We start from the raw sequence: 16,141 nt of genomic DNA on the forward strand, positions 1-16,141 counted from the left end.
CAAAATACAATTTAGAAAAGCCACCTCATAGAAGTAGAATGAATTTCTTTACCTCCTACTATTTAAAATTTCTTTTTAGAGTAAATAATTAAATTTACTTCATGTATAATAAATCACAATTTATTTGTGAGCATATTTAATCACTTTTATATTAAAATTATTTCTAATATTGTAAATCATTCAATAAGTTATATTCAATGAATTAAGAAATGATAAAAAAGAATTTATTACTTGCAAACGTATATAGCATCATGACGTCAGAGTCTCAACAAACTTATTAAACATTACCTTAGTGAGTTATGGTTTCTACAATATTCAATAAAAACATGCGCCAAATTCAATTCCATTTCATTGCACATTTCTGAGGACATGTTGGAGCATATTGGATTTTGAAAACGCTAGCAGTTACTTATTGGTTCTAAGTACAGATAAACAGTATGTTTCTTATATCTTTTAGGAAATGGATAATAATATCTGACTTCTCAAATAATTTGCATGAGAAGCAAAATTGAATGTGCTGCTAAGTCTTAACAGCATGTGTGTTGCAGCAGCCAAGTTCTAAAATTTCTAATTAATAACTATGAAATAAAGATTAAGATAATGAGCAAAATAATTAAGAATGAAGCTTACATATGGCTTATATGCTTCTTCTTTTTTTTTTTTTTTTTTTTTTTGGCAGCTGGCCAGTAACAGGGATTGAACCCTTCACTTTGGTGTTATCAACACCTTGCTCTAACCAACTGAACTAACTGGCCAGCCCTTAATATGCTTTTAATGATGCTTTTAGAGTTTTCAAAAACCAAAAGCAGCAGCATTATTCTTATTGTGAGATTTGCTTTTTATTACTGTCCTTCAGAGAGTCTGGATGGATATTCAAAAATAATTAAGCATGTTAAGTAAACTTCCTTAGAAAATTACATTTAAAAATTATGTTTGAAATATAGACAACACTTTGTCCAAAATTTCTTTGGAAATGAAAAATGAAAAATGTTGATTGTCCCTTATACTGTGTCAATATTTTAAAAATAAACTAAATTGTTTGAAATTATATATTTGTATATTTTATAATAAAATTAAACAGTATGAATTTTCTTTATCAAAGTTTTTAGAACTTTTTATTTTGTGAATTTTTACATTCAAGTATTTTTGATAAGTGTTTCTGAAGTCCTGGCCTCTTAAAGACTTTTAAGGATTTTAGATGATCAAATATGGCTTGGTTTTTATTGATATATCTCCCTCTGGAAAAGTAAGAAAAGCCATCTTTGGTGGTGTTTTAGTCCGTTTTCTGCCATAACAGAATACCTGAGACTGGGTATTCTTTTTATAAAAATAAAATAAATAAAATTAAAAAATAAAAAATAAAAACATTTATTTGGCTCACAATTCTGTTGGCTGGTGGCTGGGAAGTCCAAGGCTGGGCAGCTGCATCAGGTGAAAGCCTCAGGTTGCTTCCATTCATGGTGCAAAGTGAAAAGGGAGTGGGCGTGCACAAGGGGATCACATGGGGAGAGAAGAAGCTAGACTGTTTTTAGCAACCCCCTCTCTCAGGAACTAACCCATTCTCAGGAGATGGAGAACTCAGTCACCCCCATGGGAGGGTATTAATCTATTCATGAGGGATTCACTCCATGACCTAAACACTGTCAGCACCACCGCCTTGGTGATCAGATTTCAGGATGAGTTTTGGCAGGGACAGAACACATCCAAACCATAGTGGGTGATAACACCAAAATGTTTTCCTTCTTTTGAACTTGCAAAAGATATTAAAACCAAGGTATAGTAGGTGAGATTTGAGTCACTGATAACATCTAGACACCTTAGATGCAGGCTTTTATTTAGACTTTGTTTATAGCTATCTTCTCAACTATGTAGAAATATTCTGGCTGATCTGTAACATCTACTTTGAGGACAGGCCAACATGAACAGAAGATGTGCTACTTAAGATAAGTTGTTATTGGGAACTTAGGTCTCTCAAGCAAATGCTTTAGAAGGTCACCTCAGATAAGAATTTCATTCGATAAGAATACAACAAGACTCCTCAGAAACTCGATGCTGCTGGCATCAAGAGGGCCCAGGGGCCAAGCAGGTGGAGACCCTGTGCCAGGAAGGCTCAGATGTGAAATCAGCTCTGCTGTCATCAGCTGCCACTGGCTCACCTTCCATTCCAGTCTGTGGAAAAGCAAGTACAGAATTAGGTATGAAGTTAAAGACTAAGAAGAGGATTTTCACTACTGAAAGAAATTAAAGATGACAAAAAAAGGTGGAAAGACAGTCCATGCTCTTGAACTGGAAGAATCAACACTGTGACAATGTCAATACTACCCAAAGTGATCTACAAATTCAATGCAATCCCCATCAAAACACCAATGACATTCTTCACAGGAACAGAAAAAACAATCCTAACATTCATATGGAAAAACTAAAGACCCTGAATAGCCAAAGCAATCCTGAGCAAAGAAAAAAATAAATAAATAAAGGTAGAGGCATAACACTACCTGGCTTCAAATTATACTACAAAGCTATAGTAACCCAAACAGCATGGTACTGGCATAAAAATAGACACTCAGACAAATGGTATAGAATAGAGAACCCAGAAATCAGCCCATAGACCTACAGCCAACTTATCTTTGACAAAAGCAACAAGAACATACATTGGGAAAAAGATTGCCTCTTCAACAAATTGTGCTGGGAAAACTGGATATCCACAAGCAGAAGAATGACACTAGACCTGCACCTCTTGCCATACACCAAAATCAACTCTAAATGGATTAAGACTTAAATATAAGACCTGAAACTATAAACTCCTAAAAGTAAACATAGGGGAAACACTTCAGGAAACAGAACTGGGTAAAGACTTTATGCATAAGACCCCAAAAGCACAAACAACAACAACAAAAATAAATAAATGGGATTATATCAAAGTAAAAAGCTTCTGCACAGCAAAGGAAACAATCAACAGAGTGAAAAAAAAAGCAAACTACAGAATGGGAGAAAATATTTTCAAACTATAATCTGACAAAGGATTAATATCCAGAATATACGAAGAACTCAAATAACAGTAAAAAAACCAAATAATCTAATTAAGAAATGTGCAAAGGGGAATGACATTTTTCAAAGAAAGACATACAAATGGCCAACAGGTACTTGAAAACATTCTCAACATCACTAATCATCTGGGAAATGTAAATCAAAACCACATTTAAATATCATCTTACCCCAGTTAGACTGGCTATATTCAAAAAGACTGAGAATAACAAATGCTGGCTAGTATATGGAGAAAGGGGAACACTTGTACACTGTTGGTGGGACTGTAAATTAGCACAGCCACTATGGAAAATAGTATGGAGGTTTCTCAAACAACTACAGATAGAACAAGTACAGATAGTGGGATCCAGCAATCCCACTTCTAGGTATATACCCAAAGGAATGGAAATCTTCATGCTGAAGGGATACCTGCACTCCCATGTTCGTCGCAGCTCTGTTCACAATAGCCAAGACATGGAACCAACTTAAATGTCCATTGATGGATGACTGGATAAGGAAAGTGCAGTATACACACAATGGAATAATACTCAAACATAACATTTACTATATATTAATCGTTGCTTAACATTTAAATTTGTGATTTCTCGGAGCAGCTCTAGGAGGCAGGTATTAATTTCAGCCCCTTTTAAGATGATGAAACTGAGGCATAGCAGGTTAAGAAACATGCTCCAATACCTTGAAGTGAGTGGAGGAGCAGGGCAGAGGGCTCAGGCCAACAGCCTCTGGACCAGTGGCAATGCTGTGTCACCTTCTCGCCACTCCAGAAGCTCTTGGTAGAAGAGGCTCAATTGTGCCAATTAATCAGCAGGAAAAGCTCGGAAAGATCCAGTGGAGGCTAGTGTGTACCGAAAACACAACGTTTTCCTTTAAAGGTACATGCAGTTATGGTGCCTTAGGGATGCACATGGTCATGGTCTTTGATGCAACCCCTGAAAACAGATGCTCGAGATAAGTCGTGACAAGGTGTCGCTTTTATTTAGTATTTGTTCATGATTGCATCGTCTTTTTAAAATGTCTGTCTGACGTAAGAGTTCTTTTCAAAGCAGTTTTCACAATTAATGCTATTTTATAAAAAAAAAAAAAATTGTGCGTTCATCAACGTGAATTTCCTGTGGCCCTTCTGAGATCCACCCAGCCCCTTGGAAGTAACCCAGAGAAGACCACAGGGCTTACAGCCACCACTGAGTCCACAGCAGGACAGCGAAAGGTATTCAGAGATCAATACTTGACTTTTATTTCATTCATTACACTCACCTTTTCTAGTTATTTAATTTATGCTTATTAATTTTTAATTAATTTTTATACAAGCATGGCTATCTACTCCAACTCCCATATAATAAACAGGTATTTTTGTAATAGACATGAAAACATGATTATCATGGAAAATATTAAATTGACTAATTATTTGAAATAAACACTCGATTTTGTGTTCATAAGATATTTCAGAAGCGCAGTTGCCTCACTTGACCTGTCTGTATTCATTTAAAGAATTTATTTTTCATTTGCTTAGAAATTGTATTCTAAAAATCTTCAAGGTAAATTATATATTGTTTCACATGTTCTGAAAGAAATCTAAGCTGTGTCTCTCCGTATTGTTGACATCGTCCAACTTTTTGTTTTTATTTTTCTTTATTTTGTTTGATCTAGAGATAGAAATGCAAATCTTGAAAACATCAAGTTATGTAATGCTGAGTATGTGTCGCATCACACACAGTGCTTCCGAGTGGGGAAGTGAGAATGGGCAGACCAAGTGATTTCCATGCTATCAGCATATACGGCAGCTTGCAGCCCCTCCAGAGAGGGAGAGAGAGGTAGCAGATGGAGAGCTGAGATGAACAGAGATAATCTGGCTGCAGACATGTATATATTAATAAGCTCTTCAATCAGAGAATTTAAAAAACATACGACAAAGGAAAAAAGCAGTCCTTGCATCCTTTAGTTAAGAATTAAACACAAATAAATGGTAAAGTTTACAAAAAACATTAATGAGCCCCCTCTCTCTTTCTTTCAGACTTTTAAAAAATCTTAATTAGAGGTATCAGAAGGCTGAGCTACATATTCCGTGTGGGGAGTCTCCGAGCAAACAAGTTGATTTCTTTATTAAAAGTTCTGCTGCAGCACTGAGCATGAGACTGAAAAGGTGCAGGTGTTTTTGACCCATTAAAAACAATCCAGAAAGAATTCTCCCCCGAGTGCTGTGGTATCATGTCTGACAGCATGAGAACTCTGCCACGGTTCCTCCCCCAACCTGAGGGAAATGGTTCACCTTGAAGCTGTGACACACTGAAACGTGCCTTCTGCCTGGGAATGTTCAGTCTCAGGCAGAGGCAGCAGAGGCTGACAGTTCACAACATGGCTCTGCACGCCCTGCTGCACTCGGTGTGTGGGTGCAGCCACCCAGATTGGCAGTCGTTCTGAGGCTTTCTAGGAGTCGGAATGATGTGGCGGAAAGAACACATGTCTTAAGGTCGAAGTCCTGGGTGCCTTCCAATCTTTGCCATTGTGAGTGATCTTATGCACAGCATTAAATATAACTAAGCCCCGGTCTTCTTAACTGCAGAATGGACATAATATCCACCTTACCTACCTCACAGTATTGATGTGACAATATTTTTTAAAATGAGCATCCTAATCAAAAAACAGGTAAAGAATATAAAATGGTAATTGACAAAAAAGTAAGAAATATGAATAGAAAATATAAAAATACTCTGCTTTACTTTTTATCACAGAAACATATTAAAAACCACAATGAGACAGCATATCAGATATAGCAACTGAATTTTACATGTCTGTCAATGCTAAGACTCCTAAGGAATGACATGGGAAAAGAAAAATTCTCACATTCTGCTAATGAAAGTTTAAGTCTGTACAATCACTTTGCAGAGTAATTAGACAATATTTCATAAAGATTTGCATACATTCTGGGCCGGCCCGTGGCTCACTCGGGAGAGTGTGGTGCTGATAACACCAAGGCCCCAGGTTCGGATCCCATATAGGGATGGCCGGTTCGCTCACTGGCTGAGCGTGGTGCTGACAACACCAAGCCAAGGGTTAAGATCTCCTTACCGGTCATCTTTTTAAAAAAAAAAAAAAAAAAGATTTGCATACATTGAACATACACATATGGGTATACATACATTTATCTAGTTTTCTGTACTATTCTATTCCTTTGAATATTTCATAATAAAAATATGCTTTTCTCAAAGCTGAAGGATGACGGGTGTATGTGTGTGCATATACCCACCTCAAAAGTAACTGAAGATTTTTAAAGTTAATCTGAAATCTCAATATAATCATTATTTGAGTCTTAATTGTATCACTAATAACCCCTCCATATTTGGATAATTATTCTAGGCATTTATTTTTCCTTTTAGAGAGGGAATTCTTAAATAAGAAAGAGTATATCTCATCTCTATATCTCCCCATCTGTCATCATCACATATTTTGCATTTAATGTGTGCTCAGAAATATTAAAAGTTTACTTGAGAAGCTTGGGTTCCACTGACCCAACCCAGGTTTAGTAAAGAGAGCAGGATGCCCTCTGGGGTGAGTGTATTTCACCCCAAGTCCAAGACAGTGTAATGGAAAACTAGTGTTTCTGAGCTCCTTACATACATGTGAGCTCTAGTTTATGGTCTTCTAAATTTTTAGAAGTGGCTGGGATACCAGAAGGATAGTGTTTAGTGGCCCACTTCTCTTGATTAACTCTGCTCCAAATCTCCAATGTGAGTCAGGAACCCTGGAGTAGAGATACCTGGGAATCAGGCTGTAGGACTAGACACCTGTTTACAGTGCTCCCAGAAAACAAACCTGAGCACTTATGCCTTGCAGTGTGAGAGATTTATTTATCTCCAGGGTCAAATGTAGTAGTTATTGTCATTACTATGAGATTAGACCTAGTTTTCTAACTACTTTTTTACATTTACTTTGGACTAATCTATTTTCAATCTAATTTTGCAAATGTGTAATTGTATCCTGCTCAATCACTAAGGAGATGTTAAAATGCACTATCCGTAGTTTCTACTGTAACATAAATTACGTGTTTGTGTCATATAGTTATTTCCCATAGTTTTCCCCGTCACTTTTTAATGATATACAAGCATAAGTAACTTCTGGACGTGAATAATACATCAGACAAAGTAGAGCTCAATAGCACTAGTCTACCTTTATGTAAAAATCAATTGCTACTTTTTTGGCATTCAATTCAATCTTATTGACTGTTGACACTGATATGTGCTTCTTTGACATTCTTGAGGAAAAACAGAATTAATATAGCTGAAATATACCATTCTTTATATAATAAAAATCTGAAATACACATACATATGTCAAATAACACCGTCTTAATACAATGAGGGGATACTCAAAATTCAGAATAATTGGTGTTACTTGTACACTTTATTGATTTGTGGCTGGTAATATATAATAGAACCCAATATCGTGAATAATTTCTTCATCAATTGTTATAATAATTGTGATACATAGAAATCAATGTAGTTGTGACAGACACCAAAGGGCCTCTGACCAACAGCCGTTTGCAACCTCTTTCTCCTATGAAGCTGTTCTACTGCAGGAACTATGAAAGCTAACCACTCATGTTCTAAGACTCCTTGCACTTATGGGTGGCCAGGTAGCATGGTGCTTCCTATAAAGCAGAGATTGGTGGGGAAAGGGGTTCTGTGAGGGTTTTGATTTTCTAACAGAAGAGACAGAGACTTAAGCATAGATATCTCCTGATATTAGCTCAGTGATATTAAGACCCTGAATCACCGAACATGAGGGGAAGAATATTGTATATTGTATATTGTATATTGGCCCTCTCGCTACCCCAATGCCAGCAGGCACCATATCCACACTTATATTTTTAAGCCATTATAATTAAGGCTAGATGCTGCTCACAAGGAAAGAATATTCCTAACTTAGAGACCAAATAAATAATTCTTCCAATCTGAGTAGTTGACTTATAGAATAGTTTCTATTATTTCTCTTTAGATATCTCTTGTTGTGTTAGTCCGTTTCTGTTTCTTATCAAAATACATGGAACTGGGTGATTTATAAAGAAACGAAATGTATCGCTTACAGTTTCGGAGACTAGGAAGTCCAAAGTCCAGGGAATACAGCTGGTGAAGGCCTTGGTGGAGACACTATTGCAGGAGTCTCACATGGGAAAAGATGGCAGAGGAGAGAAGGCACAGAAAGAGAGAGAGAGACTAACCTCTCTCATGCTCTACTTTTAAAGCCCTCAGAACCACGCCCCTGACCACCATTTTTAATCCTTTCACTGCTGTTCAGACCTACAATCCAATCAACTCTTCAAGGCTCCACCTTTCAATTATCATAATAGGGTTTTCCACCCTCTTAACAGTCATAGTGGGGATCAAGTTTCTGACACATAAAACTTGGGGGACACAAGTCAAGCTTCAGTGAGTTTTGGGGGGACACAATTCAAACCACCATGCTTGCAATTATATATATTGCTTTTTCAAGTTTTTCTTGACGGCTTTAGTTCAAGTTTTTATCATCTTCTGCTTGAAATCTATCTAGCTCCTTTAGCTGTCATTGGATTATTTATGAAAGAGTGCATTTAGCAGGTAGTGGGTCCATAACCGGGTCTCACCCATCCCATCTTTACACAATGTACCCCAACTATAAAATCTGGACCCATAGGATCAAGAGATAAACCTCTGAATAGTTCTGTCTGACAAAATTTTCTTCATGATAGAAATATCCTTTATCTGTGCAGTCTGATATGGCACCCACTAGCCACTCTTAGCTGTTGAACACTTGAAACATGGTTTGTGTAACTGAGGAACTGAATTTTAATATCATTTAATTTAATTAATTTAAATATATAAATCCACGTGTGGCTAGTGGCTACCATACTGGACAACAGAGCCTAGAACAGCCAAGAAGGAGAGCAGTCTAAGTTCATTGTGTCTGGTTTTCAAACAAAGTTTTAGACTTACTTGTCTCCAGTCCTTTGCTCTCTAATCAAATTTGAACATGTTCTCCAGACTTAAGTTTCTAAATTACTAGATCTCACCTACTTGTTTAGAAGCCTGTATAAGACTTGTCAGGCCTTAAAAACTAACGCCAACTTAAGTGACATTACAAGCGGCGCCATTATGGGCCCACAAAGGTGTATTAACGTGGCAGCCTAAGATGGCACCAGGAGGAAGTAGGGTGGGAGTGTCTGCGGGAACCTTGCCTTAGCCCTTATTGGCCAAATACGCTACTGCGCTCGTAAACACTCCGTGATTGCAGTAGCTAGGCATTGAGACAGGATGCATGCTCTTGTGACCTTTAAGCTGATTGGAGGATGTAAAAACCTCCCTTCCCCATTTGCCTTTAAAAGCAAGTGCTTGTGTGATAATAAACGGAACTGCTCGACAGAACCTCCACCGCGTCTGAGTGTCCTTTAATGGGCTGGTTGGGGCCGGCGGCTGTGCTCACTTCTCTTCACGGCTTTCTTCCCCCGTCTCCTTCCAACGGGGACCAGAGGGAAAGAGGAATCCGGGTAATTCGTTCTCCCACCAAGGGAGAGACTGATAATGAGGCGTTTTTTCTAGGGCTGTTCGGATCGGCTGGTGGCGGACCCGACAAAGATTCTCACTCCTTAGAGAATTAAATTCTGATGTTGAAGATTGGCATTCAAGCTTCTTTATAACTTAGGCCCTCTGTCTCCTGAAGTTCCTCTATGTACATGTTTATTCTTGCCAAAATGGTCTGCTCACTGTACCTTGAATACATTCATGAACTTCTTCTCTGTTCTTTGTGATTTTCTCACCTGAGATGTGCTGCATATATATGTGGATCAAATTAAAAATTTTTGCCATCATAATGTAGCAATATTAATTCTCCAGTCCATAAATGCAGGACTTTTTTTTTTCATTTATTTAGGTCATCTTTAATTTTTTTAAACAATATATCATTGTTTCCAGAGTAACTATTTTTCAATTACTTTGTTGAATTTATTTATTCAAAGTATTTTATTCTTTTTTGATTCTATATGAATAGAATAATTTCCTTAATTAATTTTCATTTTGCTTCTTGCTAGTATATAGCAGTATAATTGACTTTTATATCAATTATACTAGTATAATATCTAGTATTCATAGCATTCTTGAATTTTTTTTATTATTCTAGTAGTTATTAGTGGATTTCTTAAAATATCTGTTGTACAAGATCATGTCTTCTTCAAATCGAGATAATTTTACTTTCTTTCCAAGCTGAATGTCCTTCATTTCTTTTCTTGCCTTATTGCCTTGGGTAGAACTGCTAGCATGTAACTGAATAGAAATATTGAGAATGAACATCCTTGTCTTGCTTCTGATCTTAGGGGGAAAGGATTCAGTCTTATACCATTAAGTGACAATATTAACACTGGTTTTTTCATAGGTGCCCTTTGTAAGTTGACAAAGTTTCCTTCTGTTCCTGATTTGTAGAAAGTTTTTGTCATAAAAGAGTGTTAGAGTTTGCCAAATACTATTTCTGCACATATTGAGATAAGTTTGTAGGTTTATTGTCCATTATTCTATTTATGTGGTGTATCACCTTAATTAATTTTTGGTAAAACCAACCTTGCATTCTTGGTTTAAGTCCCACTTGGCTGTGATATATGATGTTGTATATATGTTATTGCATTCCTTTTGCTAGCATTTGGTTGAAGATTTTTAAATCCATATTCATAAGAGATATTGGGTTTTGACTATGATATCTTTGTCCGATTTGGGGATCAGAGTAATACTGGCCTTATAGAGTATGTTTGAAGGTTTGTTCCTTCTGTATTTTTTGAAAGAGTTTGTAAATAATTAATTCTGCTTTAAATGTTTGTCAGAATTCACCAATGAGGCCGTCTGAGCCTGGAGTTTCCATTGTGGGCAGTTTTTTAAATTAACAACTCAACCTCTTTACTTGTTTTTGATCTATTCAGATTTTCTATTTCCTCTTGAGTTAGTTTTAGTAGTGTGTCTTTCCAGGAATTTGTCTATTTCATCTAGTAATGAAATTTGTTGGCATACAGTTATCCATAGCATTTCCTTACAATACTTTTTATTTTTGGAAGGTGAACACTGGTACTTCCTCTTTCTTCCTTAATATTAGTATTTTGGATCTTCTCTCTCTGTCTCTGTTTTAAGTAGTCTACCTAAAGTGTGTCAATTATATTGATCTTTCCAAATAATCAGTTTTCATTCTGTTTATTTTCTCTATTGTTTTTCTATTTTCTTAAGGTAGAAAGTTAGGTTATTTATTTGAGATATTTCTTCATTATTAATATAAGAATTTGCAGCTCTAAGCACAGATTTGGCTACACCTCCTAAGTCTTGGAATCTTTTGTTTTCATTTATTCATTTCACAATATTTTTTAATTTTTCTTGTTATCTCTTCTATACTTATTAGTTATTTAGCAATGTGTGTATCAAAATTTCCATATGTTTTTAATATCCCAAATGCTTTTCTATCATTGATGTCTGATTTCAATTCATTGTAACCATGGAACATATTTTGTTCTTTGGGATGTAGCAAAACCAGTTCTAAAAGATAAGTTAGCAGTAAATACCTACATCAAAAGAGAAGAAGATCTGAAATAACCTAATATTGCATATCAAGGAACTAGAAAAAGAACAAACTAAGCCCAAAGTTAATTGAAAGTAGGAATTACTAGAGATTAGAGCAGAAATAAGTGAAATAGAGGCTAATAAACATAGAAAAGATCAACAAAACTAAAAGTTGGTGTTTTGAAAAGGTAAGCAAAATCACAAACCTAGACTAAGAAGAAAAGAGAAAACAAATAAATTCACAAATGAGAGAGACATTACAACTGATACCATGGAAATACAGAGGATCACAAGAAACTACTGCAAACAATTATACACCAACAAATTGAATAAGCTAAGAGAAATGAATAAGTTCTTAGATACATACAACTACCCACACTGAATCATGAGGAAATACAAAATCTGAACAGACCAATAATGAGTAAAGAGATAAAGTCAATAATAAAAATTCTTCCATCAAAGAAAAGCTCAACACGTGATGGTTTCATGGCTGAATTCTACCAAACATTTTAAGAAGAACTACTGCCAATCCTTCTCAAATGTATCCAAAAAACTGAAGATGGAATACTCTCAAACTCATTTTACAAGACCAGCATTACCTGAGACCAAAGCCAAATGAGCACATTACAAGAAAAAAAAAATTACAGGCCAATATTTCTGATGATCGTAGGTGCAAAAATCTTCAACAAAATGCTAGAAAACTGAATTTAATGGCACATTAAAAGGATCATTCACCATGATCAAGTATGATTTATCCAAGGGATTCAAGGATAGTTCAACATATGCAAATCAATAAACATGTTTCATCACATTAACAGAAGAAAGGATAAAAATCATATAATCATCTCAGTAGATGCAGGAAAAGAATTTGAAAAACTTCCATATCCTTTTATGGGAAAGACTCTCAACAAACTAGGTATAGAAAGAACATACCTCACCACAATGAAGGCCACCATGGCAAAGCCACAGATAACATTTTATTCACCAATGAAAAGTTGAATGCTTTTCCTCTAAGATCAAGAACAAGACAAGAATGTCCTCTCTCACCATTTCTACTCAACATAGTACTGCAATTCCTAGCTAGAGCAATTAGACAAGAGAAATAAACAAAAGGCATCCACAGTAGAAAAAAGATAAATTTTCTTTGTTTGCAGACAACATAATCTTACATACTAAAAATCCTAAAAACTCTACCAGAAAACACTATTAGAACCAATAAACAAATTCAGTAAAGTTTCAGGAAATAAATTCAAGACACAAAAATCAGTATTCTTTTGACTCACTAATAATGAACTATCCATAAAAGGAATCAAGAAAAAAATTCTATTTACAATAACTACAAAAAAATAAAATAAAATAAATTTAACCAAGGAGGTGAAAGACCTGTACACTGAAAACTATAAAATATTGATGGAAAAAATTTAAGACATGAATGAATGGAAAGATACCTGGTGTTCATACATTAGAAGCATTAATGTTAAAATGTCCATGCTACACAAAGTGATCTGTAGATTCAATACAATCCCCAACAAAATTCCACTGATATTTTTCACAGAAATAGAAAAATAACCCAAAATTCATCTGGAATCACAAAAGACTCCCAATAGCCAAAACAAATCTTGAGCAAAGAGAACAAAACTAGAGGCATTACACTACCTGATTTCAAAATATACTACAAACTATAGCAATCAAAACATCATGGTATTGGTATAAGAACAGACACATAGACCAATGGAAAAGAATAGAATGCTCAGAAATAAATCCATGCATTTATGTTCAATTGATTTTTCAGCAAAGATGTCAGAACACATAATGGAGAAAGAACAGTCTCTTTAATAAATTGTGTTCAGATAACTGAATACCCTCATGTAGGAGAATGAAATTAGATCCTTATTTTACACCAGATATAGGAATCAACTAAAAATTTTATTAAAAGCTTACATATAAGACCTGAAACTGTAAAACTACTAACAGAAAATGTAGGGGGAATGCTCCATTACAATGGTCTGGGCAACGATTTTTTTGGATATGATCCCAAAAGTACAGGCAACAAAAGCAAAAATAGACAAATGGGATCACATCAAACTAAAAATCTTCTACACAGCAAAGGAAACAACCAACAGAGTGAAGAAATAAACTGTAAAATGTGAAAAAAATATTTGTAAACCGTACATCAGACAAGGAGTTAATATCCAAAACGTAAAAGGAACTCAAACAACTCAATAATAAAAAATAAAACAACCCAATTAAAAAATAGGCAAAGGATCTGAATAGACATTTCTCAAAAGAATACATACAAGTTACCAATAGGTACATGAAAAAATGCTCATCATCACTAATCATCGGGGAAATGCAAATGGGAACCACGATGAGAAATTCTAACCTCATCTGTTAGAATGGCTATTACCAAAAAGCTGAATAACAAGTGTTGGAGAGGATGTGGAGAAAAAGCGAACGCTTGCAAACTGTTGGTGGGAATGTAAATTAGTCTAGCCTTTATGGAAAACAGTATGACAGTTCCTCAAGATCCCTCAATTTCACTACTAGGTATATCAAAAGGAAGTGAAATCAGAATGTTAAGGAGATATCTTCACTCCCATGTCCACTGCAGTGTTACTCACAATAGACAAGATATGGAATCAATTTACATGTCTATCAATAGATGAATGGATAAAGAAAATGTGGTATATATACACCATGAAAGACTATTCAGCCTTTAAAAAGAAGGAAATCCTGTCATTTGCAACAATATGAGTGAACCTGGGCATTATGTTAAGTGAAATAAGTGACACACAGAAACCCAAATGCCGCATGATTCACTTATATCTGGCGTCTGAAAAAGTTGAGCTAAGTAGAGGAGAATGGCAGTTACCAGAGGTTGGGGTTAGGGGAAGCCTGGGGAGATGTTGGTCAAAGGATGCAAAACTTTAAAATAATAAAAAATATTTTGCATGATTTCACTTATTTTAAATTTACTTCAGCTTATTTTATGGCCTATCCTGTTTCACGTGTGTTTGAAAAGAATGTACATTATGCTGTTGCTGGCTGGACTTTTCTTTTAATTGGTTTATAGGGTTTTTAATTTTTTTCCTATCCTTGTGGATATTTTGCCTAGGTATTAACCAGTATTGAAAGTGAAGTATTGAAATCTCTGACTATTATTGTTGAATTGTCTATATCTTCCTCAATTATGTTTGGCCTCATGTATTTGGGGGCTCTGTTTTTAGGTGCATATATCTTTATCATTGTGCTATCTTCCTGATGGGTTGATCCTTTTATCATAATAAAATATTCCTCTTATTTCTAGTAACTTTTCTTTTAATATCTATTTTATCTGATTCTAGTATAGTCACTGAAGATATCTTTTGGTTCCTCTTTTCATACAGGAACCAAAGTACATCATGAAACATCTCACCTATCTTTTTACTTGTTTTCATTCTTGTATCAAAAGTGATATGGTGTAGTTAGATCTCGTGTGTGTGTGTGTGTGTGTGTGTGTGTGTGTGTGTGTGTGTGTGTGTGTGTAAGTGTGTTTTAAACTCCAAACTGACAATCTCTGCCTTTTGATTAGGTATTTAGAGTAATTTTAAAATGGATACATTATTGAGTCAGTGTCCCGGGCCAAAGAGCCCGGTCATAGCCTGCCCAGGGTCATGAAGCCCTGCCAATAGCCCTCTGACACTAAAGATATAAATGCTGTGACCTTTCCACCCTTTTCTCCTTCTTACTGCTTGCACAGCCCTTGGCATAGATAATGCTGCTGCATTGCTTTAGATAGCTGAGAAATGTTCGTTTCCCAGAATGACTTGCCCTGTGGTTTTTCCCGGAAAACATCTGCATACTTCCTTATCTGCTGTTCCCTTTTGCTGTCTATATAAGCTGTGACCTTCTGGCTAATAAACGAGACTTGATCAGAATACTGTCTTGTCTCCATTTCTCGTGTCTCTTGTCCCATCCAATTCCCACTCCCCCTTCCAGGGTCTGTGTTGAATATCCGACGGGTCAGGACATTTCTGGCGCCCAAACGTGGGGCACTAGATATGGGGGATACCATGAGGAAGACGGCGCATTGGAGGGTCGACCACTGAAAACAAAACAGTAAAACCTTTCTCCGCAGCAGGAACCTGCCGCATCAAGATAAGGTGAGTAAGTGTGCCCGATAATGGGACAAGAATTAAGTTGTCATGATGTCTACATAAGACAGTTACAAAAGGCTTTAAAGATGTGAAGAGTAAAGGTTAAGTCAAGTGATGTGTTTAAATTCTTTCATTTTGTAAAGGACCTTTGTCCCTGGTTTCCAGAAGAAGGAACTATAAATTATAAAAAATAGGTTAGAATAGGTGATGCCTTGCAAGATTATTTTGAAACTTTTGGGCCAGAAAAAGCCCCTGTAACTGCCTTTTCTTTTTGGAATTTAATTAAAGATATGATTCAAGATAAAGATAAATGTCCGAAGTTTCTGAAAGTGTGATCCAGACTGAACAAATATTAAAGGCAGGTTCCAAAACAGACGTCCGAGCCTCCTCTCCACCTCCTGAG

This window comes from Cynocephalus volans, chromosome 15 (assembly GCF_027409185.1).
Source record: "Cynocephalus volans isolate mCynVol1 chromosome 15, mCynVol1.pri, whole genome shotgun sequence".
NCBI lineage: Eukaryota > Metazoa > Chordata > Mammalia > Dermoptera > Cynocephalidae > Cynocephalus > Cynocephalus volans.